The sequence below is a fragment of the Patiria miniata genome, unplaced genomic scaffold, assembly GCF_015706575.1.
Source record: "Patiria miniata isolate m_02_andy unplaced genomic scaffold, ASM1570657v1 HiC_scaffold_29, whole genome shotgun sequence".
Taxonomy (NCBI): Eukaryota; Metazoa; Echinodermata; class Asteroidea; order Valvatida; family Asterinidae; genus Patiria; species Patiria miniata.
In genome coordinates this window covers 16,730,644-16,743,147 of record NW_024037068.1, presented here as the reverse complement: position 1 = coordinate 16,743,147, position 12,504 = coordinate 16,730,644, and the positions used below count along the sequence as shown (strand labels likewise).

General features: G+C 40.0%; 1 long non-coding RNA gene across 1 annotated transcript; it reads right to left on the bottom strand.

Annotated features, from left to right (window-relative positions):
* Positions 1–260: 260 nt before the first annotated feature.
* LOC119735980 lies at positions 261–1,576 on the bottom strand. Its single transcript, XR_005272248.1, has 2 exons — positions 1,216–1,576; positions 261–874 (listed from the first exon to the last, which is right to left on the bottom strand). It is a non-coding gene; the product is annotated as an uncharacterized LOC119735980 (long non-coding RNA).
* Positions 1,577–12,504: the final 10,928 nt, after the last annotated feature.

The following is a 12,504-nucleotide window of genomic DNA, read 5'->3' as shown; positions in this document are numbered from 1 at the left end:
TAATAGCCCGTAGCGATGGACAGGAGAAGGGATTATCTCCGAGGTACAATGGCCGGACTGGACGCTGACCAAGTCGTTAAAGTTGCTTAAACTCCACCCGTGACGTCACCCTATTGTCCTAGCGCTCCATTATTTTGCACGAATTGAGCGTTGGAGGCGATACCTCTCCATTCTTTTGGAAGGTTATAAATGCCTCTATCACTCTATTCCTACAAAATAATGGAGCGGGAAATAAAGAAACACCAAAAATGACACAATTATAGTCTTGCACAGTTGCAGCTTTACTACACCGTTTTTTCAATGATGATTTTATGCATTTTCTTATACATTTCGTACGTTTACAAGAACCATTTTTTTCTCATACAGAATTTTCTCATAGGTCCTACACCGTTTTTCAAATGTAATTTTATGCATCATTCGAACGATTGCGTGAAAGTTAAGAACTTTCTTTGTTTTTTATACAGCATGCTACACCGGTTCTCAAATGGAATTTAGGCATCATTCGTTCCTTTACGTGAAAGTCAAGAACCATTTTTGTTTCTTATACAGCATGCTACACCGTTTCTCAAATAGAATTTCATGCATTTTCTTATACAATTTCTTACAGTGTTTAGGCGATATTAGTCAAGAAACATTTTTTTCTTGTTCAGAATGTTCGCACATAGTAATGTTACATGTAACAATTTAAACGTTTCAACGATATAAATGTTTCACAGTTGAAGCAAATGTTTTGACAAGGTTCGCAGTGTTTGACAATGCCTAGCATGCAGTCCTAGAAATTCTTGATCGGCAAGAACTCAACATCCTGAAGACGAAGTAGTCCGACTGGAGACTGTGCGCTAGCTTTGACCCTCTTCATGACACTATCCACAGTCTGTGTGGCCAAATTTAGAAAGAAGAAAAAAAATCAGAAAATTAGTTTTTGGGGTCAAACAATTAGACGAAAGCATAAGTTCATATTTCTGTAAATCCAATTAAGTCTTTACAAAGCCATAAAGCCACAGGGTAGCTTTGACAATTGCAAAGTGACGACACAGAAAGCTTCGAATTAGAACAGTTTTAGTGCAACCACGATGTCTGAATGAACTTTATCAGATAACAAATTAAAGAATAAAGCTTAATGTATCTGACATTATCATGCTCAAAATACAACAACATTTAAATTTCTGATCTTATCAGCTGTTATTTCTACTTGACAAAAAGGGTACTTCTTACCTTTATACTCATACATGCAATCTTCATATTCATGTGGAGTGTCGAAATGGTCTTTTATATCTTCCAGGCAAAGTTTGAAGCGGCCAGTAAATTATCATCCGATATATCATGGAGTTAGTATCAGCACCGTATCAAAGACAGTTCCCTGCACGCTATAGTTCCACTGTATCCCACGTACGGCATTATCATAACAGTCCGCAACGTCTTGAGACTAAACACTGCGTGTCATCAGCACGCTATCCAAGAACGAATGCATGTTGCCTGGGTGGGGTTTAGCATTTATACCAAGCGCGCCTAGAATCCAGCATTGTATTGGTTACGTAAGAACATATGCTAACATACTATTCGCAGTACAATTCTGTACAATTCCATTTATACTAATGCATTTCAGTTACGCAATAAGACAAAGCTTGTGTCTTTGTATGAAACAAAGTCGCTCCATTCGTGCAAAATAATGGAGCGCTAGAAACAATAGGGGGACGTCACGGGTGGAGTTTAAGTCGGATAATGCCGCTCGGTACCGCGCCATTCGTGGGTAAGAATGGCCCTCGGGCTTAGCCCTCGGGCCATTCTTACCCACGAATGGCGCGTACCTCGGGCATTATCCTTTACTTAGGTACAGGTAGAGAGTACATTGTATGGTAGTGAGCCAAAGCTGTGGTAATAAACAGGGGGGGGGGAGTTTCTGATCAGGAGTGTGAATCCTCTCTGGCGTACCCACATACACTCGGGTGCAGTCATCATCCCTCGTCTATTACTTACACCATGGAGTTTCTATTATTAGATAACGAACTTGAATCCTGACTGATCTCGACTTAAGATATACCAGTTTTGGGTATGATATAGAAGATCTCTTATGGATGTAAGAAGATGTACTGCAGGACGGGTGCCTGTTCGGGTTGGATTTAAATGTCTTTACAGTAAAGATGTCACAAAACTGATGGCCAATCATCCTCCTTGTCTATTACGGGGCATTACATATTTCTGCTGAGCCTACACATGATATGAAGGAGAAATAAAAGAAAATCCACTGATCGGTCTACGGACGTTCAAGTTGTTGAACATGGAGCTAAACGAGATCAAGAAACGGAAGAGTGTGATTGTTAATTCTCTCCTAACGTAACGGTCCTTTTAAGGACAGCACATTTTCAAGGAAGAGATTGGAATTCCACGTCTGTTTTTTTTCCCCAGCTATCTGCATCTTTCTATTTTCGTATGTGAGTACACTCCCAATCAGTCCTTTTCAGGACTATGTTTAATAGGTCCTTTTCAGGACTAACACATTCTAAAAAAAAAAAGAGATTGGAATTTCATGTCTGTGTATTATTTTTTTTTTCCCCAGGGTAGTGTTTGCATACTCTACAGTCTCGTTCATCTCGTTTTACTCTAGCAAAAATTCATAAGCGCTATGTGTAATACCACAACGTTGACATGCGGTAATAAGCCGATCGATCGTGGCGTCTTTATAGTAACGTCGTTTCCATTGAGTGAGAGCGCAAAAAGTTTGGCTCCAGTCACTAAATCGATTCTCCTCTCTACATCGAAACATGTCGGCTTTCGTTAAACCAAGATTCAACATCAACTTTTCCCACTGACGTTGACTTCCATCCTCTGGCATATCACGACTCATCTTTACAATATTTCCCGCTAATTGACCGAGCTGACGCTGCGTTGGTGAAGCCATAGTTAATCGTATACTACGGACTCGAAATTGTTTAATATTTCCATCATCCTTCTGAGCTACACGATGTAAGGCTTTGTGCTATAATCATTTAAGGGATAGCCATTGTGCAATAAACATTTAAGGGATAGCCATTGTGCAATAATCATTTAAGGGAAAGCCATTGGGCAATAAACATTTAAGGGATGGCCATTGTGCAATAAACATTTAAGGGACAGCCATTGTGCAATAACCATTTAAGGGATGGCCATTGTGCAATAATCATTTAAGGGATACCATTGTGCAATAAACATTTAAGGGATGCCATTGTGCAATTAACATTTAAGGGATGCCCTTTGTGCAATAAACATTTAAGGCTTCATTGTTCAAAAATCATTAATATCCATTGTGCAATAAACCATTAAGGGTATTTTAGTATTATGTTAATTAGGCCCTATTGTTTTAGTTCTTTTGTGCAATAGAGACCCAACACACTACTATTTTTGCTACTGTTTTTTTTAATATACCGACTTAAAGCAATTCCGACTTGAGTCAAGTCTAGTGTTATCCTTAACATAATCGCCTCGGATTACAGGATTGTTTCACATAGTGCATTGTAACCATGCAGGTGAGTTGTTCCGGTTCGTGTTTGGGCTATAATTAAACATCCACCACGAAAAAGACAACCAGGTTTTCTTCAAATAATAAATTACATGTGGAACTTTTCCAACTTGTATTGGACAAACTCCTGCGGAGATATGATTGAAGTTAAATTTTACATACATGGCGGATGCTAATTTGCATGTAATGTACAAAATACATAGATTAATCATTGCAAAATGACTCCAGTTCCGTTCCTGCAGATCATCTGACTATGGTCTGCATAGCTTTTGACATCGGAGGCCCAGATTTCAAATAGCAAATGCCCTGTTTAAAAAAAAAAATAGTCTGAATGTAGCACCAATAAATGCATGAACTCAATTTAACCCTTGCAGCATACTAAAATATATAGTTCCATTACCCGATTTTTTTAATTGAAGGGGGAAAAGGAGAACGAAAACCTAAGTGTTTTGCTTCGATTCTGTTAGATAAATGAATTACACATAAGTGGCTTCAACCACCTGAGCCATTCGTCAGAATTTGAATGGCGCGCCGTGCTCCATTCGCGCAAAATAATGGCGAGAAGAAACAATAGTGTGACGTCACAGGAGGGTGTTAATCACATGTATTCTTTTGTCAATTCGGGCGATTCACAATGCAGTGCGCCACCAAGAGTTTGCCACGGAGAGTCCATTTTTCAAGTTTACGGTCGACAAAACATGGCCCATCGGAATGAGTGTCGGTAGACAACTTGAGCTAATATGTCATCGATTGGGCCTATGGGGCATAGCGTTCTGCCGCCTTACAAAAAACACCATATTGATAACAAGAAAAGAAATGGGCAAACAGATCCTCGAATCATACGCTAATTACGAAACCACTGACCGGAAAAACTAACAATTTCAAATGTCCCGCGCTGCGACTCTGTCGACCATCTCCACAATGCACTGGTAAAAATGAACTCTCCCTGGCAAACTCTTGGTGGCGCACTGCATTGTGAATCGCCCGAATTCATACCTAGAATAATTAAGGTTCCCTTCTTTCAGCGCGCGTCTGTGGTGTATTAAAACGGAGGGCATATACGTGATTTCATACTGGAGCTATGGAAAGATATCCCATCCTTATCAATTCGTTGGGAACCCCTCCCTCCCCAACCCTCCACCGAACAATCTAGCTAGTTCACATCTGCCTATATGACAAAACCAGAGAGCAAAATGTTTTTGGAAGATTAAGAAGATCTTTTTCTCAAAATTAAGGGAACGACTCGACATAGACATACTGACACAAAAACAAAAAGTCGTTACGTATTTGTTTATCCAAAATCGCATAAATAGGCCATTAATTAGCATGCCTGAATCTGCCCTGTATTAATAAATAACAATTTTACCGATGCTGGAAATATGTGTGCTTCATGTTTGGATCGACTATGAATTCCTACAATGGACTTTGCTGAGTGTGCGTCCTTTTAATAAATAAACTCCTTGGAAAACCTGCAATCATCACAAATAACCGACCTTCCTTGAAATTGTTCATGCCCGACAGTTTACCTGGCTGTGTCCGTTGAGTTCCCGACCGGTATCAAAGCTTATCACCTTCATGAAGTGTATAGACTCCGAGAACGATGTTGTAAGGCATGGTCATATTATCTTTGCGTGTGCTTTGTATTTTGAGTTATTACACAGACAGTTTATATGCGCAGGTGTAAAACGTGCCGGTTGCATCCGGGATGAAAAAGTAAACAGAAAATGAATACATTAAAATTTGAGTGGCCGTAAAATCATCACATCCACATCCGCAGGGATCGCTGTCCACGTAGATTAAGAAAATTGAATGGAAGTAAATTGATTGAGGCTATTTCAAAATTCAAACTTTTCAAACAAATGATAATAAATGCAGGTGTATTAGGTAACAACAATTTTGCAGTTCACGCCATAGATAATTTTTCACAGCGCACACTGTCCAAGAGTGATGGTTGAGAACGCACCTGTAATGTTGCAGCAGTCGACGCCGTTACGTATAAGGTTCACGATATGAACCCCGTTTGTTCGATCGGTTGTACTTTAATAGCTATAGTTTGTACTCGATGTCATTGGAAGTTGAACTCGTCGATACCGGACGTCATTTGAAGTTTGCTTTTAGGGACAATTGAGTTTTTGTGAGGGGCTTGGTCATCCCACTTTGTATGGTTTTACATTTCATAGTTAATCATAGCTAAGTGCAGTATGCCAAGTTGTTCAAAATTAATATTAAACTTTTATGCAGTATTCAAACGAAAAACTGCTACCCTCGTGAAAACAGGATTTTATTTTGATACTGTTTGCCCCCTAACACGTCCTTCCTGTCGGTGCATTATCGAGTCTGATAGGGAACGGGGGCCATTCTACCCTGCGAGAACTGAATTAATGTCAGGCTTCAAATAATTTGAAATCTGTAAAGTGATTGTTCCAAAACTAAATATGTCCAGCGGTTTCATTGGATGTGAAATCGGTTGGATACAGTGGCGCACCCAAGGGGGGGGGGGGGGGGGGGGGTGGCTCGGGGGGCTTAGAGAATCAAAGAACAGTGACACATTTCGATGGAATATAGAAGCCACTAGAACAATGTTCCCTCTGAGGCTTCGGGGGAAAGTAAAGGCCTGAACACAACTGTGGTACCTTTCGGTGAGCGCGCGAAAGGCGTCGCAGGTGCGGCTTGTATCAAGTCTGGTTCCAAGAATATTCTGACTAGATAAATTTTATGTCGGGTAACACTCGGTTTCGTTTCAGGTGTGGCTTTTTAATACCTTTCACTGTTCCGAACTTCCGATCAAATAATAAAACAATCACTTGCTTCATATATCACACAATGTTGTTAGGGACCCAAATAGCTGGCGAAGCCGAAATGAAGACGACGCCGAATTTCGAAATACCCTACTAGTTGGTTACCGTCGTCAGAATCAAAATAGTACATGAGGCAGCAAAGCTAGCTAGCACCTCGTACAATCCGAGTGCATAATTGATGAACAAACTCGGCATTGAATTTCAAGATTTTTAAATGCAGGCAATATACAGCAATAATCAACTCATCTTATACCTGGAAAAACCCGGTCGCTATCCGAGAGTGTCGACGAAAGGTATTCGGCAAAGTTCGGACATTTCCGAAAACAGGAGGCATTCCTCCCGTTTCGATTACCTGCCACTGACATAAGATTCATCTGAAATAGTCAGAATAACTTGTATGTATACATTTCTTACATGGAAAAACCCAGAGTGACCATCACTTCAAATTCAATTCAAGAGGATTCAAACAATGAGCACACGTTTTCGTCCCGGAGTATTCGATTTCGTCTCGTCTACACCAAGCCCTGTTATTCAGAATTTAAATTCGTCTAATTGATTTATTTAAGACGAATTCGATCTCTGAATGCTGCCATCCTGCAACAGCTTGGGTGAATTAGATATGAAATGAAGAATATACTCGACCCGGTGATTAAAGAGGGTGACCAAACTTTGAAATTGAATTGTAAATGACTAGTTTGGTTTTCATAAGATGGAATTTTTGTGTCGGGGTGATGTACATGAAATTAGGTTTTGCCCTTCACCGACGTATAAACACTGTATAAACACTGTATACTCAGACCACGGGCAAATGCCAATGTCTGTTGAATGAATGAATGAATGGAATATTTCTCGGACAAAATAAATGTTAGAGTTGGTAAATGTAAGGAAAAAATGTTTTAAAATATCGGGGAAAACCTAAAGAAAAAAACATGGAATTTGGTTAAGAGAACACAGGGCCCTGGACACAGCCCTGATGTGTCAATTCACAAATTTAAACTAATCATAAACTTCAGTGTGGGTTTTAACCAGGGGTTGTTAAAATAAACTTGATATTATAAACATAAGCAGCAATATAACACAAGGGAATGTCACGATTGTTTGCAGTACAAAATCTTTATGATGGCAACATCTCTCGAAACGTGAATTTGTCAAAGAGACTTGGCTATACCACGGAAAATTAATGCTGAAGCAGTAGCGGTAAACTCTTTAAATAAATCAGCTGAGAGTAAAAGTAACGTCATTGTTTTTGAAGTGCGATTTCAATTTACTATTGTAACTGGTCAATCCAAGAAGGTTGGCACAGTCCGAGTTGCCAGCACTTGTGCGATATTGCAGCCAGAATATGAGGGCGCTATTAAATTTTGGTTCGGGAAATACGAAGGAGTCTACCCAAACTTAATAGCACCCTCTTGGTCGCCATTACAAAACAAATTGCTAAGCTTGTGAACATGATTTTTATTATTATGAAAGAAACCCGAAGGATTATGGGTGACCAAAATCTAGACTGACTCGACACCAATGAACACAAGCCTTGGTGGCCGCTTTATGTTTGACAAAAGTTGACATAAATCACGGCGTGGTCTAACTCTTACAATGTCTCAAGAGGGCGCTATGACATCAGTCTGCATCAGCGTCCTCGGCTCGCTGGGAGCCAGTTACCAGTGAAACATTCCGGTCACTTTTACTCTGAGCGGAATGTTTATTGCAAAAGGGACTTTTCTTAACACGAAACTGGGTACATTTCAACATATATAGGGCTATTTTTGTTCTAAATGACTAAACGCCTGGTTCGTTGTACTCTATATTATTGTCGAACTCTTGGACTTTTCTTCCCGAAGTACTTGAATCCGGCCTTAGCATTGAGCTAGTACCAATTGACAAAATCATGTTTCCCCAAAGAGAAATGTTAGTTTTAAGAACATCGCATAATTGAAATCATTTGATCAGTTCTTTCTTTGAAGTGGCTAAACATCGCCCACAGACCTTTACATTATTAAATCTTTGATCGTTGGTTGAGGAAGACACCTCATTATCAATGCACAAGACATTGTATGTCTGGATAATTAAACTTATAACTTTTGTTTTCGGATACTAGCATAGTTCAGTCATTTTTTGCACTAGATGCTTCTTATACGATGATTCAGTGACTGACTTCATCAAAATACACACAATCAATCTCTTTTATATTGACAACCACTAGTATACAAATATACTGAGGGGCGTCGGTGAATTGTCAAGTCAGGGAACCAGACTAGCGACCAAAGTACTGACACTTAGTCAGGTTACCGCCCCGGCACGAAACCAAAACGGGGGCTCCCATTTTCGAAAATGACCGAAGTTTGCCAAATGCACTTCGTACGCGTCCACAATCTCGGATAGCGCCTGTGTATTTCCGCGTATGAAAAAGGGTTTTATTTACTTGTCATGTTGATTAAACATTTAAGCAATTCGTGAATAATAAATATTCATTGCTTGCATTTAAATATCTTGAAATTCAACAACGACTTTGTACATCACGTATTTACTCGAATCGTACGAGGGGCGAGCTTTTCTGCGTCATGTACAATTTTGAAACTCGGCGTCGTCTCCATTTCGGCTTCGCCTGCTATTTGGGTCCCTAACTTTGAAGATTCCAGCTCAACATTAGTCAATGTTTTCTTACAGAAATATCAAACTGTATGATATGTGAAGCAAGTGATTTTTGTTTTAAAATCTGATTAGAACATTAAATTTTTTTAATGATAAAGTCAAACTGGAAACGGAGCCAATCTTTGAAAAAGGGCTATCGCGTTTAATTTTAGCCAGGTAGCGGTTACCTGACCTACAATTTAGACGTCGGGGTGCACACCTGTAAATAGGCCAAATATCCGTCCGCCGAGCTCGTGAATAAAAGCTGTATGCCCTACCCTCACAATACTCTGTATTAGAGAGTTCAGAGAGCCATGGAATTGGGAAACTGAAGAGATATGGCAATGGACCTCTGGCAGAATTGGGGCTTCCAATTCTGAGCAATTTGGATGCGATGGGGCTCGAAAGTGGCGCTTTTTTGCCATAAATGTTAGAGTTGGTAAATGTAAGGAAAAAATGTTTTAAAATATCGGGGAAAACCTAAAGAAAAAAACATGGAATTTGGTTAAGAGAACACAGGGCCCTTGACACAGCCTTGATGTGTCAATTCACAAATTTAAACTAATCATAAACTTCAGTGTGGGTTTTAACCAGGGGTTGTTAAAATAAACTGGATATTATAAACATAAGCAGCAATATAACACAAGGGAATGTCACGATTGTTTGCAGTACAAAATCTTTATGATGGCAACATCTCTCGAAACGTGAATTTGTCAAAGAGACTTGGCTATACCACGGAAAATTAATGCTGAAGCAGTAGCGGAAAACTCTTTAAATAAATCAGCTGAGAGTAAAAGTAACGTCATTGTTTTTGAAGTGCGATTTCATTTTACTATTGCAACTGGTCAATCCAAGAAGGTTGGCACAGTCCGAGTTGCTAGCACTTGTGCGATATTGCAGCCAGAATATGAGGGCGCTATTAAATTTTGGTTCGGGAAATACAAAGGAGTCTACCCAAACTTAATAGCGCCCTCTTGGTCGCCATTACAAAACAAATTGCTAAGCTTGTGAACATGATTTTTATTATTATGAAAGAAACCCGAAGGATTATGGGTGACCAAAATCTAGACTGACTCGACACCAATGAACACAAGCCTTGGTGGCCGCTTTATGTTCGAAAAAGTTGACATAAATCACGGCGTGGTCTAACGTAATGTAATGGAGGGATCGTTTTTTAAGATGGTTACCTTTCCGCTTTGTGAAAAATAGGGATCGCCTTCTTTGAGAGAGAATTTCTCAATGTTTAAGTACGGGCATTCAGAACTGGTGTCTATGGGAATTGTAATTCAGAGGTGCAACCGTCGGGGCGTCGGTGAATTGTCAAGTCAGGGAACCAGACTAGCGACCAAAGTACTACACCCGTAGCAACCTAAGTAGGGCCTACTATACGCATAGCAACCATTACAGAGCTAGGTTCAAACATTTCGTGAACGGGTGGTTTGGAAAGGTGCTAGTAAATTGTCAACTAATTTTGTGTTCAAAAAAAAATAACTGTTTTTAGATTAAATTAATCAGTTACCGCTAAAAAAACAAAAACAAGTAGAATCTGCGAGAGAGGTGATATAAAACACTGCTTTATCTTGTGATGTAGTCAAACTACCTGGTAGCCTCCCTCTGTAATCCATGGAGCATTCTCATAGAATGTTCAATTGATCACCTCGGGAGGCTAGTTTTATTACACCACTCCAAGCTGTCAATATTTCGTCACTGACACCACGAAGTAACACCCATGTACATACCAGTGAAAACTAGCAATCGGAGAAAAACGGCATCTAAAGTTGAACGCCTTCTAAAACAACACTTTGCGTCAAAACTGCGACTTTAAAGGGAATAAACAACATTTGCAAACATCGAAAAAAACAACCTTACTGGGATGTAGGTAAATGACGGCCTAAGCATCTTGTAAAATTATGGCACCTGGTGTGAAGTCATTTTCAAGAAAAGCGGTATTTTATTGTAAATTTCCAACGGTGGTCGGCCGACCACCGTTGGAAAAACCTAACTATTTTTTCAACTACTGCTCCAAATTTACCATTTTTTTTTCAGTCCAAATTTTGTTTGCGATTGGTTACATGTTCATGAACGGGTGCAGGCCAGCTAGACTGGTTCCCTTACCTTACACGGTTTTCTAGACTGGTTCCCTTACCTTACAGTTTTCTGGCATCTATAAATTGATTCATATCATCTTTAGCAGAGTCAGGCAACCAGACTACTTGAAAATTTTAGTTTTTCTTGGTTTTTCCAGCATTTTTGAACACAAAACTTCAAACATGTCAGTGAAGGCCTACTTATATTTGATCGATTATGCTAACCCCTCAAATAGTTCATTTCTGAAAATTACAGCAAAAGCCAATGATGTACATTCTCTTTAAGCTAAAATGTGTAGTATTGGCCGTGCGTAGTCACACCTCGTGGTGGTCTTACAACCAGCCGCCGTTTACCTCAGCAGCAAGTGCATCAAGAAAACCGTGAGAATCAGCCAGAGGAACGGCTTGAGGGAGTCTACGCCGTTGCAGCCGTCAGTTGCGCAGAAGCAGAGGTCGCCGGTGACCTTGCCTGCATTGGTATCCCCACCAAATGACTCCATAAATACGTCTGAAATGTAAGGAGCAGCATCGGAGCCGGAGAAGCACTGAAGGGGCGGAGCGTCTACGTTTTGCCGAACGTGAATGCAAGAGCGAAGGACTCCCCTGAAAGCGTATGATGAGTACGACTGTTCTGAAAAAGACCAAAAAAATAGGAAAACAGGAGAATGATGTTTCAAAAGCTACATTAAGGCCTATGTCCTGAAGGAAGGTTGACGGTTAAATAATAATAAAAATAATAATTACTCTTTTCGCCCCAATAGGGTGACTTTCCCATAGACTTGTGCACAAACCTAAACTGTCACCTAACCAAGTTTACCTTATGTTTTTTCCACGAAATTTAGTATTTATACTAATTGGACCATGAGGAATCGATCTAGATGGTTAGCGACTGCAAAATTCCTTGTCCTAAGGGTCGTTTTTATAAAAGGGCGACAGTTATTTTGTCGCCTCAATAAGGTGTATCGCCCTATTGTGGACGGAGTTCGCAAAACCTGTCGCCCTATTACAGTAATAGTAATAATAAACATAATAATAATAATTAAGGGTATTTATAAAGCGCACGTATCTACCAGTATGGTACTCAAGGCGCTACATCCTTATTACCCTGCGTAGTAGCGTCACCAGTATAAGAACCATTGAATTTGACGCACTGATTGGTCCCGTAGTCACTGTTATCAGGAGTACAAGTTTGAGGTTGGCCATTCTCGCCGGCATTGCATAATCCATTTTGTTTACACACGTAGCAGCTGAGAGCAGCAGCTGTTTTAAATAGGTAAGAAGAAAATGGATTAACTGTATGGGGCCCTGTGCTCAACTTGCATGATTTTTTATTCATTAACCAAGAACAACCCCGCCCCCTTTTTTTTTTGGGGGGGGGGGGACGTCTGCAACCCTTGAATTTAAAGAAAATAATTAGGGGACAGATCCGCTTTGCGAGTAGACTAGCATATACTGATTGAGGGGCGGGAAACAGCCTACCCCGCGAGAATGTAAT